We start from the raw sequence: 9,941 nt of genomic DNA, 5'->3' as shown, positions 1-9,941 counted from the left end.
TGGGGGAGGGCGGGGTTCGCGAGCTAGTCTCGCTGGTGCGCGCTAAAGAGTTGGCACAGACGGCACTCGCAGCGGCGGCTGCTCAACACGCGGAGCGTCTGGCTGTCGAGGATGAGCACTCGACATCGCTTAGGCTCCGGCCCGAAGAGGAGACAACAACATGGGTTGCTGCTCCTCCCTCGCCTTGCTGCGGCAAGGTGAGGCGCGTGGCCAAGGCAATCACCTCTAGGGGTGTGCGCCTACGAAACCACGTCATATAGATGCGGATGCTAATTTGGAACATCCGTGGCTTCGGCCACTCGGGACGGCGCACCCAACTTAGAGATTACATCAGGAAAGAAGGGATCGATATAGTAGGGCTCCAGGAAATCATTAAAACCGATTTTCGCCACCAAGATATCGTAGCTATAGACCCCCTGGAACGTTTTATTTGGCAGCACAGCCCGGCAAATGGTCATTCGGGTGGCATGTTGCTCGGCTTTTGCAGTGCCATTTATTAGGTGTTGTCCTGGGAGGTAGGCACCTTTTTTATTGCAGCCAATATACGCGTGAGAGCTTCGCTACGCGAGCTCATGATCTTGCAAGTCTATGGACCAGCAGATCACTCACGCTCGGCGGAGTTTCTGGGAGAACTCGAAGCCAAGGCGCTGGCAGTAGCCGCAACCCAAATCCCGCTTCTGGTGGGTGGAGATTTCAACCTCATCCGATCGGGCGCGGACAAAAACAATGATAATATCAACTGGTCAAGAGTGGCCATGTTCAATAACGCAATTGCGTCGATGTCATTTAGGGAAGTGACAAGGACGGGGGCAAGGTACACTTGGACCAATAAGCAACTAGCCCCGGCGCGATCCGTCTTGGATCGTGCTTTCATGTCTCCGGAATGGGAAGTGGTGTTTCCATTATGCTTTCTCCTTGCTGAAACAAGGATCGGCTCGGATCATGTTCCACTCATCTTATCTTCAGGGGAAGATAGGATACGTCGCAGCCCACGTTTCTTCTTCGAAAAAGCGTGGTTCGAGGTCCCTGACTTCGACAATATCTTTACGGAAAGATGGCTGAGATGTGTTCAAGCCACGGGCCAGCAGCGCGGCCCTATGGAGTTTTGGACAGTGGTCGGGGGACGCCTATGTGCAAGCCTCAAGGGATGGGGCGCGAACCAGGGGCGTGACGACAAAGTATTGAGGGCGAGACTTCTCGACGAGATAGCACTTCTCGATACTCAAGCAGACTCGCGCCCTTTCTCGGAGCAAGAATGGGCGCATCGATATGCCTTAGAAGGGCAAGTCGAGGCGTCGCTTTGATCCGAGGATGAATATTGGAGGCGTAGAGGAGGCCTTAAGTGGATGCTCAAGGGCGATGCGAACACTGGTTATTTCCACGCGTACGCGAATGACCGACGCAGGAAATGCCTAATCCTTAGACTACAGACGGAGCAGGGGCTCCTCCTCCAGCAATCGGAGATTAGCAAACACATCTACGGCTTTTACATCAGCCTGATGGGGACTGACGAGCCTTAGCGCGCAAGGCTGCGCGAGGATGTTTGGCTCCCAGCACAAAAAGTCTTAGAGTCGGAGAACGAAGAGCTGGGGCTCGCGTTTCTCCCCAAGGAGATTGACGCTGCACTCCAAAGCATGAAAACAGACACGGCCCCGAGGCCCGACCGGTGGCCGGTGGCGATGTTTAAACACTTCTGGCCATTGTTGTGTGATTCCATCTTCGCGGTATGCAATGGCTTCATGCGTGGTTTCTTGGACATTGCTAGGTTAAATTACAGAGTGCTCTCGCTAATCCCAAAAGTGTCGGGTGCGGATAATATCCGCCAATACAGACCAATAGCGCTCATTAACGTACCTTTCAAAATCTGCGCCAAAGGGTGTGCCACTCGGCTTACTCCGATTGCCCACCGCACCATCAGCCGTTCCCAATCTGCTTTCATCCGCGGTAGAAACATTTTGGAGGGACCATTAGCGTTGCAAGAGACCCTCCACGAACTTAGACGCACACACGAGCCGGCGATTTTACTAAAATTAGACTTCGAAAAGGCTTACGACCACGTCAACTGGGATTTCCTTAGACAAATCCTCACTAGCCGAGGCTTCTCGCCGGTGTGGGTGCACGGAGTCATGCAGTTGGTCTCGGGGGGCCAAACTGCGGTCTCGATGAACGGAGAAGTAGGAAACTTCTTCAGGAACAAGCGTGGCTTATGCCAGGGTGACCCCATGTCACCGCTCTTGTTCAACTTCGTGGCAGATGCATTTGCGGCCTTGCTATGGAAAGCAACGAAGGCAGGCCATATCAAAGGGGTGTTGGGACACCTCATCCCAGGGGGATTTCGCATCTTCAATATGCGGACGACACGCTTCTGTTGTTCCAATCGGACCTACACAGTGTGGCCACGATCAAAGCTCTATTGATTAGCTTTGAACTTATGTCGAGGCTCAAGATCAACTTCCACAAATGCGAAGTGATGCCCATGGGGCTCAATCCGTCCGAGAGTAGACGAATCGCGGACCAGCTCAATTGCAAACTAGGCAAACTCCCGTTTACCTACCTTGGCCTCCCGTTGGATACCAAACGTATCTCGATTGATGGCTGGGCCCTGCTTTGGACCAAGGTGGGAGGGCGGGTTTGTCCGTGGAGGGGGAAGTTCCTCTCCTCTGCAGCTCGTCTAGTACTCATGAATGCGAGTCTATCCTCGCTGCTGCAGTTCGCGATGGGGTTGTTCCTCCTGGCAGAAGGGGTTCATGCCAAGATGGACACACCCAGGTCCCGATTCTTTTGGGAAGGGGAAGGACCCAAGCGCAAGTACCATATGGTCAGATGGGACGCGGTGTGTCGACCCAAGGACCTAGGGGGGATAGGGATCACAAACACACAGATCCTAAACATTGCACTTATGTGCAAATGGATTTGGAAGCTGTCGCAGGGGGCGACGGGTATGTGGGTTGATCTGTTGCGCGCTAAATATTTCCCGAACGAGAACTTTGTCGAAGGCAGGGCGCGGGGCTCACCCTTCTGGAACGATCTACAAGCGGTGCGTCCGGCCTTTGCCCTTGGCACCAAGTTCGTCGTTGGAAATGGCCGCTCGGTCCGCTTCTGGCTCGACCTTTGGTTGGGAGCGCAGCCCCTTTGGGCCCAATATCAGGACCTGTACGTCCTGGCGGTCAACCGGAGATGACGGTAGCGACGGCACTTGCCTCCAACCCTCCGGCGATCCACTTCTGTAGAGAGCTAACGGGCCCTGAACAAGCACATTTAGAGGAGCTGCTTGGCCTGACACAATCGGTGACGTTGTCCACTTCCGCTGACATGGTCACCCGGGCTCTCACCCCGTCCGGAAAGTTCATGGTCAAGTCACTGTACCGCAGGCTGTGCCAGGGCCAGGGGTCGGCCTTCCCGATGCCGACGGGCTTGTGGAATTCACGTATTCTGCTTAAGGTCAAGGTGTTCTTTTGGCAACTATTCCGCAATAGACTTCCCACATGGGCTAATGTTGCTAAACGCAACGACCCGTCTTCCGGCTTATGTGCCATTTGCAACACCATGGAAGATGCGAACCACGTGTTCTTCCGCTGCCCTCTAGCGCATTTTGCCTAGAGTGCAGTCCGAGAAGCCACCAACACCACTTGGGACCCGCACTCGGCCGCCGACCTTGCGGCCATAGTTGCTTCGATGACTGGTGGCAGTAAGCGCGTGCTTTGGAGCTGCCTAGGCGCCTTAGCTTGGGCTATGTGGCTTACCAGGAACAAACTTGCCATCGAGGGAATCTTCCCATCACACCCTGCTAATATTCTTTACAAATGCAACATTCTTCTGCAGCAGTGGAGTCCGTTGGCGAAGCGCAAGGATGCTGAGTGGATGAAGCAAGCTCAAGATCGACTTCGCCAAGTATACGTTTTGGCTAGGGAGCCGTCCGCCACTTCTACGACGTGAAGTGGTTTCTTTTGTCTCGCGAGCGAGCCTGCGTGCTCTATGCTCTTGGCCTTCGGCCTGTAATAGACTCACTGTGACTGCCTTTGGCCTATGGCCTGCCGTAAACTTACTGTGCTTTCGCGCCAGCGTGGCCTGAGCCTCCGTGCTCGTTCCGTTTGTCCTAAACCCGTCTGTAAACGCTGCCTAAGTTGTGGGCTTTATTAATTTAAAGTCGGACGCCTCTAGCGTCTTCGTTCTAAAAAAAGCCCAATGCGCTAGCTTCCATGGAGAGACGCTAGAATCAAGGGAATAAAGTGACGTGCCTAAATGCAACAGCCTTTTTTTAGGAACTATGCAGCAGCCTAATAAACATGGTAGATTTTTTTTTGAGAATAATTTCTACTCCTAATGTCTCAGTCCGTACGTCGTTTCGTTCGCTCGTACCCTCCCCCTCCCATCGAATGAGAGGCCACTTCTCGATCTCATCCCATTTCCACCGTTTTTTTATTTTTTTATTAACCGAGACAATCTCCAAATAAACCCCACAAAGGCCAAACAATATTAACCGATGGCATCCTTTCCAAACAATATAATCCTTTCCAAATAATACTTTCCATACACAACAGGAATCAAATATTAACCATGGCATCCTTTCCAAACAATATTATCCTTTCCAAATAATACTTTCCATACACAACATGAATCAAATTGCCCGAGCACGATTCGCCCGTTCATGTCCTTGGCGAAGCCGCTCAGGAGCTCGCTCGACAGCACAACGACGCCGCCTTCATGTGCCTGCTGCTCCACCTTCCGGACAAGCTCGGCCACCTCCTCGCGCACCCTGGCGGGGCTCAGCAGGTGGGGGGACGACGATCTTGCACACCATGGGGAGCGAAGGCGATGTCCGTGCAGCCGTAGAGGAGCCGCCGCGGAATGGCGAGCGCGGGCCGGTTGGCGAAGGCGTGGTCCTGCAGCTGCAGCACCTCGCACGCCACGTTCGCGGACGAGACGACCAGGGTGGGCAAGGGGCCGAGGCGGAGCAGCATGACGGGCCTGTGCGCCGGGCTGGTGGAGGTTGCCGACGATCGGGAGACCCCGCGGGGACGGTGGGAGGCGGTGCGCGGGAGGTTTTCTGGTTCGCGTTATGCTACGCACTAGCAGCAGTAGAATGCATGAGATGAGATGGCCAGGAGGACTAGCGTGGGCATGGTGAGTTCCGGGCAACCATGCATGGTATTTGTATTTTTGGCCTGGTTATACATGCATCTAAGTTTTGAGGGTTTATACAAACCATAGATGATCTAACGTGCTGTGATATTTTTCTTTCTGAGGATTGTTGTGATTTCTAAATAATGCACTTTTGGGAGTTCTACATTCTGATATGCATATTAACTGTCAGTCATGTGAGGCTGCCCAACGGAAAGATGTGTGTTGCTTCTCATGCTCCTATTTTTCTACATTTTTTTGGGTCTTCTTGATCGATATATGTTTCAGAGAAAATGTTAGGGTCACAATAGCAAACGAGTTCATCTTCCCTAGGTTGCAGCTGATAAGTAAGAAGATAGATCTTCAGGTGAGGCGTATTGTCCCTAGGAATTTGTTGGCCTCAAGGATTGTTCCAGGAAGCACTTCTGATGACAACATGATGTTGGGCCTCGGGAACATGGTAAGATACTTATATCACAATTTTCATCCATGCAGACTTGTTTTTGTGATTTTTGTACTACCATTGATCCAGATATGATTTCTTATACTCATCCTTTAATCCTTCTTAAATTATAGTACTAAGGTGATTGTACTTTAAAAGGTGTCAAACTTGTGCAGGTAACCAACAGAAATATATTGAAGCACATTGCTATCATCATCCACTCAGAGCCCGCCGGGCGACGCTCTGCAGCAATGGTGCACGCTGCCGGCCCCATATGATGGCTATGGTAATCGACGACGGGAAAGAAGCAGGGGGGGCGGGATCATCACCGGTGGGGTCGTCGGGGAGAAGATGGAGGCAGATAAGAAAGGAACGGCTCGGCCGGGTGTGAAAAGGAGAACGAGAGAGATAGCGATGATGTGGTGCCGCACCACTGCTCTCCTACTGCTAGCTGAATTTTGATATTGTTGCTGCTATCTCAATTTCGCATATGCACGGCGAGATGTTTGATGCTGGCCAACGTCACGCCGGTTGCGAGGGCGATTTCATCGTTTGGGAATCTCCTAGGAGAGGTGCTGCCCTACGAGGTAAGAGGCATCCCTCTCCATGTGCTCGACGGTCTGTGTCCGGAAAGAATTTCATTATGCAAATAATTATTATTTTTCTCCAAGAAAGTTACAACAATCTTTGTCCAGAAAGAATTTCATTCTGCAAATAATTCACACACTGTAGCATATACATCATTAAGGAATTATCTTCCATATAAACTAACACTACCTGTTTCATGTCAGTTCACAAGTGAGTAAACTAGATCTTGGGACTGCAGTAACATCATATATCTGAGTGCGTATCCTAAATGCTGTCTAGGCCATATGATAGAAAGACAATAGTTGCATGATGCAAGGATTAAAAGCCTAGAAAACTCGTAGTGTAACCAACGTCTATGGACCCGTCACAGGGTCATGCTGCGTGTGGTTATGGCTGCATTGCGTGGAAGGTGTGAATGGAGAGCTGAAAGCAGAAGCACACGAGATGATGTACAATATGAGGAATGATGGTAAAGGCTGGAAGTGTGATGAAGGTGATGCCCGATCTGACCATTAGTATATTCTCATCAAGGCTACCTATAATTTCTACTCTGATATAGATTTTCTATTGTGAGGGGTGTTTGTCATGAAAAATGTGATCTCTGTATGATACAATGTTGCTAGAGTGAAGATTCTATGCAAATAATGACATTTCAGAAGGATGTAGTTAAAGGTAAACCTTGATCGAATATTTTAACTTTTCATGAGGATCTTTTCATTCAGCACATACATGTTGAGTTCTTCATGTGTTTAGAAGTAAGGGGTGCAGCATGCTGGCCGTCCTTGCAGGAGTAGTCTAGCAGAGGATCTCCCTAGCAATTTGGATGTACATAGTTTATGTTATACTGAGACCTATTCTTTTGTACTGACTATTGAATTTTCTCCTTTATATTTCTTCCTTTGTTTATTGAGATGGTTCAACTTTCTAAACTTTTTTCTTCATTTGTTTTTTTCATTTTTTGGTGGATTTCTTGCCTTGCAAGCACTTTGTGTTATGTGAAACAGTCACCGGTGGAAAAAGGGCCTTTGGTCGCGGTTCGCAACTGCCATTAGTCGCGGTCGCGCAACCGCGACCGAACGGGCGCGACTAAAGGCCCCACCCTTTAGTCGCGGTTGCTTAAGAACCGCGACTAAAGGACCGTCCACGTGGGCGCCAGGTGGCCGTCGGGGCGGAGGACCTTTAGTCGCGGTTCTTCTGGCCAACCGCGACTAAAGGCCGCCGCAGGTTTAGGGTTTTAGCCCCCCCCCCCCCTTAAACCTGTTTTCTGTTTAATTTGTATTGTTTTATTTCTTTTGTGCTTTATTTTAATTTTGAAGGAGTTTCACATATTCTACGGTACTACATACATGCATATGAATGTACAATTTCAAACAAATTTGAAATTAGAACCAAAAAGAATTCAAGAGGAATATACAATATATATTCAATATCATCGGATGACCATATACAATTTTGAACAACTTTCCATACATAATTTAATGCATATAAAGTTCTACGTCCTCGTAATGGTGTTCTCCTTTAGGATGGAGGACTTCCCTCCTGAACCATCCAGCTAGTTCCTCTTGAAGTGGTCGGAAGCGAGCTTCTGGACTAAGCATCATCCGGAGGTTATTCCTCTGAGCATTGGTATCACTCGGAACCCGCTCAGAGGTGTATCTCCGGATCATCTCACAGACATAGTATGCACATAGATTGGTCCCCGCTGGCTGAATATCCTCACCATTCTTAGCCTTTGCCCTTTTGAATTCTAGCTCTTTTTTTGAATTCACCGACCTTTGTATCTACGAACCGTCTCCAAACCCTACGAGGCAAAGAAAATTAAATGAACAAGAGAGTTATTAGTTACTTGATATTAGGAAATGAACGAAATAGGCCGATCGATATAGAGCGCAAATGAATGAAAATAATTACTTCTGCAGCATTCTTCTCATGTCGACCCAAAGCTTTGGATCCTTATTCAGAGAGTCGTGGACGAGACATTCTGAGGTGTCAACTTTAATTACTAGCAGAATCCAGTGGAACCTGCGGACACGATACATGCACAGTACGTCATGCATAACTCATCGATTAGCCGGCCACATACCATGCATGGAGTAAACAAAAGAGAATGTGCTCAAGACAGAAACACTCACCCAAAATGGTAAGGAAATAGAATATCACTTTTGCGTTCCTGCTTTGTAAGAAACTGCCACAGGTCTGCCTCCATGTCGGCGGGGTGATGCTCCAACACATATCCATTAACGATGTGTGGGTCAATGAACCCAACATCATGGATGTTCCTTACTCTGCATTCCTTAATCTTCATTCTGCATGTATAATAGCGGACACAACAATATAGTTAGGACATATATATAGTGCAGGCAATATGAACGAGATGGGGTAGAAATAAATCACTTACAGAACGTAGCAACTGATGATAGATTTGTCGAGCTCGCGCAGATTGAAAAGCTGGAACAATTCACTCAGATGAATTTGTACATAGTAATGTTTGAAGTGATGCTCATATCTAACTTCCGCATAAATATATTCTTTGGCGTTTTTATTTTTTATGTAACCCTTGTACCATTTCAGCAGACCTTTCATTTGTGGAGGTAGATCCTGTTCCTGCGCAGGCTCGACGAGAGGCCCATTCTTCACATATGTAATTACTACCTCCTTCACTGGCGCCTCATCAAGGCCTAACAGTTCACGAAGAGTAATACCTAAGTTGGCCGCTTGTTCTCTGGCACTCGTTACAGTCAATCCATGTGCTGCCGCAGCCGCTATGATATCGGGGTCATCCGGACCGGCGGCTTTCACTATAAGCGGGGCAATCGATTGTTTACTTTGTTCCCCGAGCTGGGCAACTCGTTTCCCGCTTTTTTTACTTTCTAATTCCGTTTTCTCGGCCTCCTCCAAGGCTTTGTTCTCCTGGTTCTCCGCCCGCTCTTTCTTCTCCTTCAACATGAGTGCCTGCCTACGAAGTTCACGTGCATAGTCGTCAGGCAGATTCTTCGCGGCTTGGGACGGTGTGCTCAAAAATGACTTAGCCCACTTCTTTTGCTCATCAGAAAATACTGGCTTGGGCTCGGGCTCTCTTTTCTTCTTGCAGTCCGCCTTCCATTTCTCATGATCAGTAGCCGCGGCCGCGGCAGTTTCCTCGGCACTACGTTCCCAAGGCCTTGTGGGGAGAGGCTTCAATGATGGCTCCGGTACCTTTGTGGTCTTAGGTACATAAGGGTCCGGGTTAATAATCCAGGACTGCTTCTGCTTCTTTGCCGGAGGTGGATTGGGGGGCGGCGTCTGATCACCCGCCGGACGAGGACTGGGGGGCGGCGTCTGATCACCCGCCGGACGTTGTGGACTGGGGGGCGTCGGCTGACGTGACGGAGGTGTAGGTGAACCGCCACCACCGTAGGGGGGTGGACTTGTTGTCCTTGGCGCCTCGCCTGGAAACTTGATAAACTTCTTTTGCCATAGAATGAAATGGCGCTTGACATCTCCAAGTCTTTTCTCCCCTTCAGGTGTAGCAATGTCAATCTCCAGGTCCTCAAACCCTTGGACTATGTCCTCCACCGTGACACCGTGAAAACATGTAGTAAAAACAAATTAATTAAGTGAACAAAAAAAAATTCTCTCTCTCTCTCCACGATCTCATCGCTCTCTGTAGAGCAGCGTTGAGGGCGGCGAGGCCGGCCCGAGGTGGATTGGGGGGCGGCGTTGAGGGCGGCGAGGCCGGCCGGCGGCGTTGAGGGCAGCGAGGCCGGCCGGCGGCGTTGAGGGCGGGCGAGAGGCGGCGCGGTGGGCGAGG

At 49.9% G+C, this 9,941-nt stretch overlaps 1 pseudogene; it reads left to right on the top strand.

The window, feature by feature from the left end:
- Positions 1 to 4,959: 4,959 nt before the first annotated feature.
- Positions 4,960 to 9,941, top strand: part of LOC123153962 (putative disease resistance protein At1g50180) — a 51,942-nt pseudogene continuing 46,960 nt past the window's right edge.

The sequence above is a fragment of the Triticum aestivum genome, chromosome 7A (genome assembly GCF_018294505.1).
Source record: "Triticum aestivum cultivar Chinese Spring chromosome 7A, IWGSC CS RefSeq v2.1, whole genome shotgun sequence".
Classification (NCBI taxonomy): domain Eukaryota; kingdom Viridiplantae; phylum Streptophyta; class Magnoliopsida; order Poales; family Poaceae; genus Triticum; species Triticum aestivum.
The sequence above is the reverse complement of the archived record's forward strand: the minus strand, read 5'-3'. Positions and strand labels throughout refer to the sequence as shown.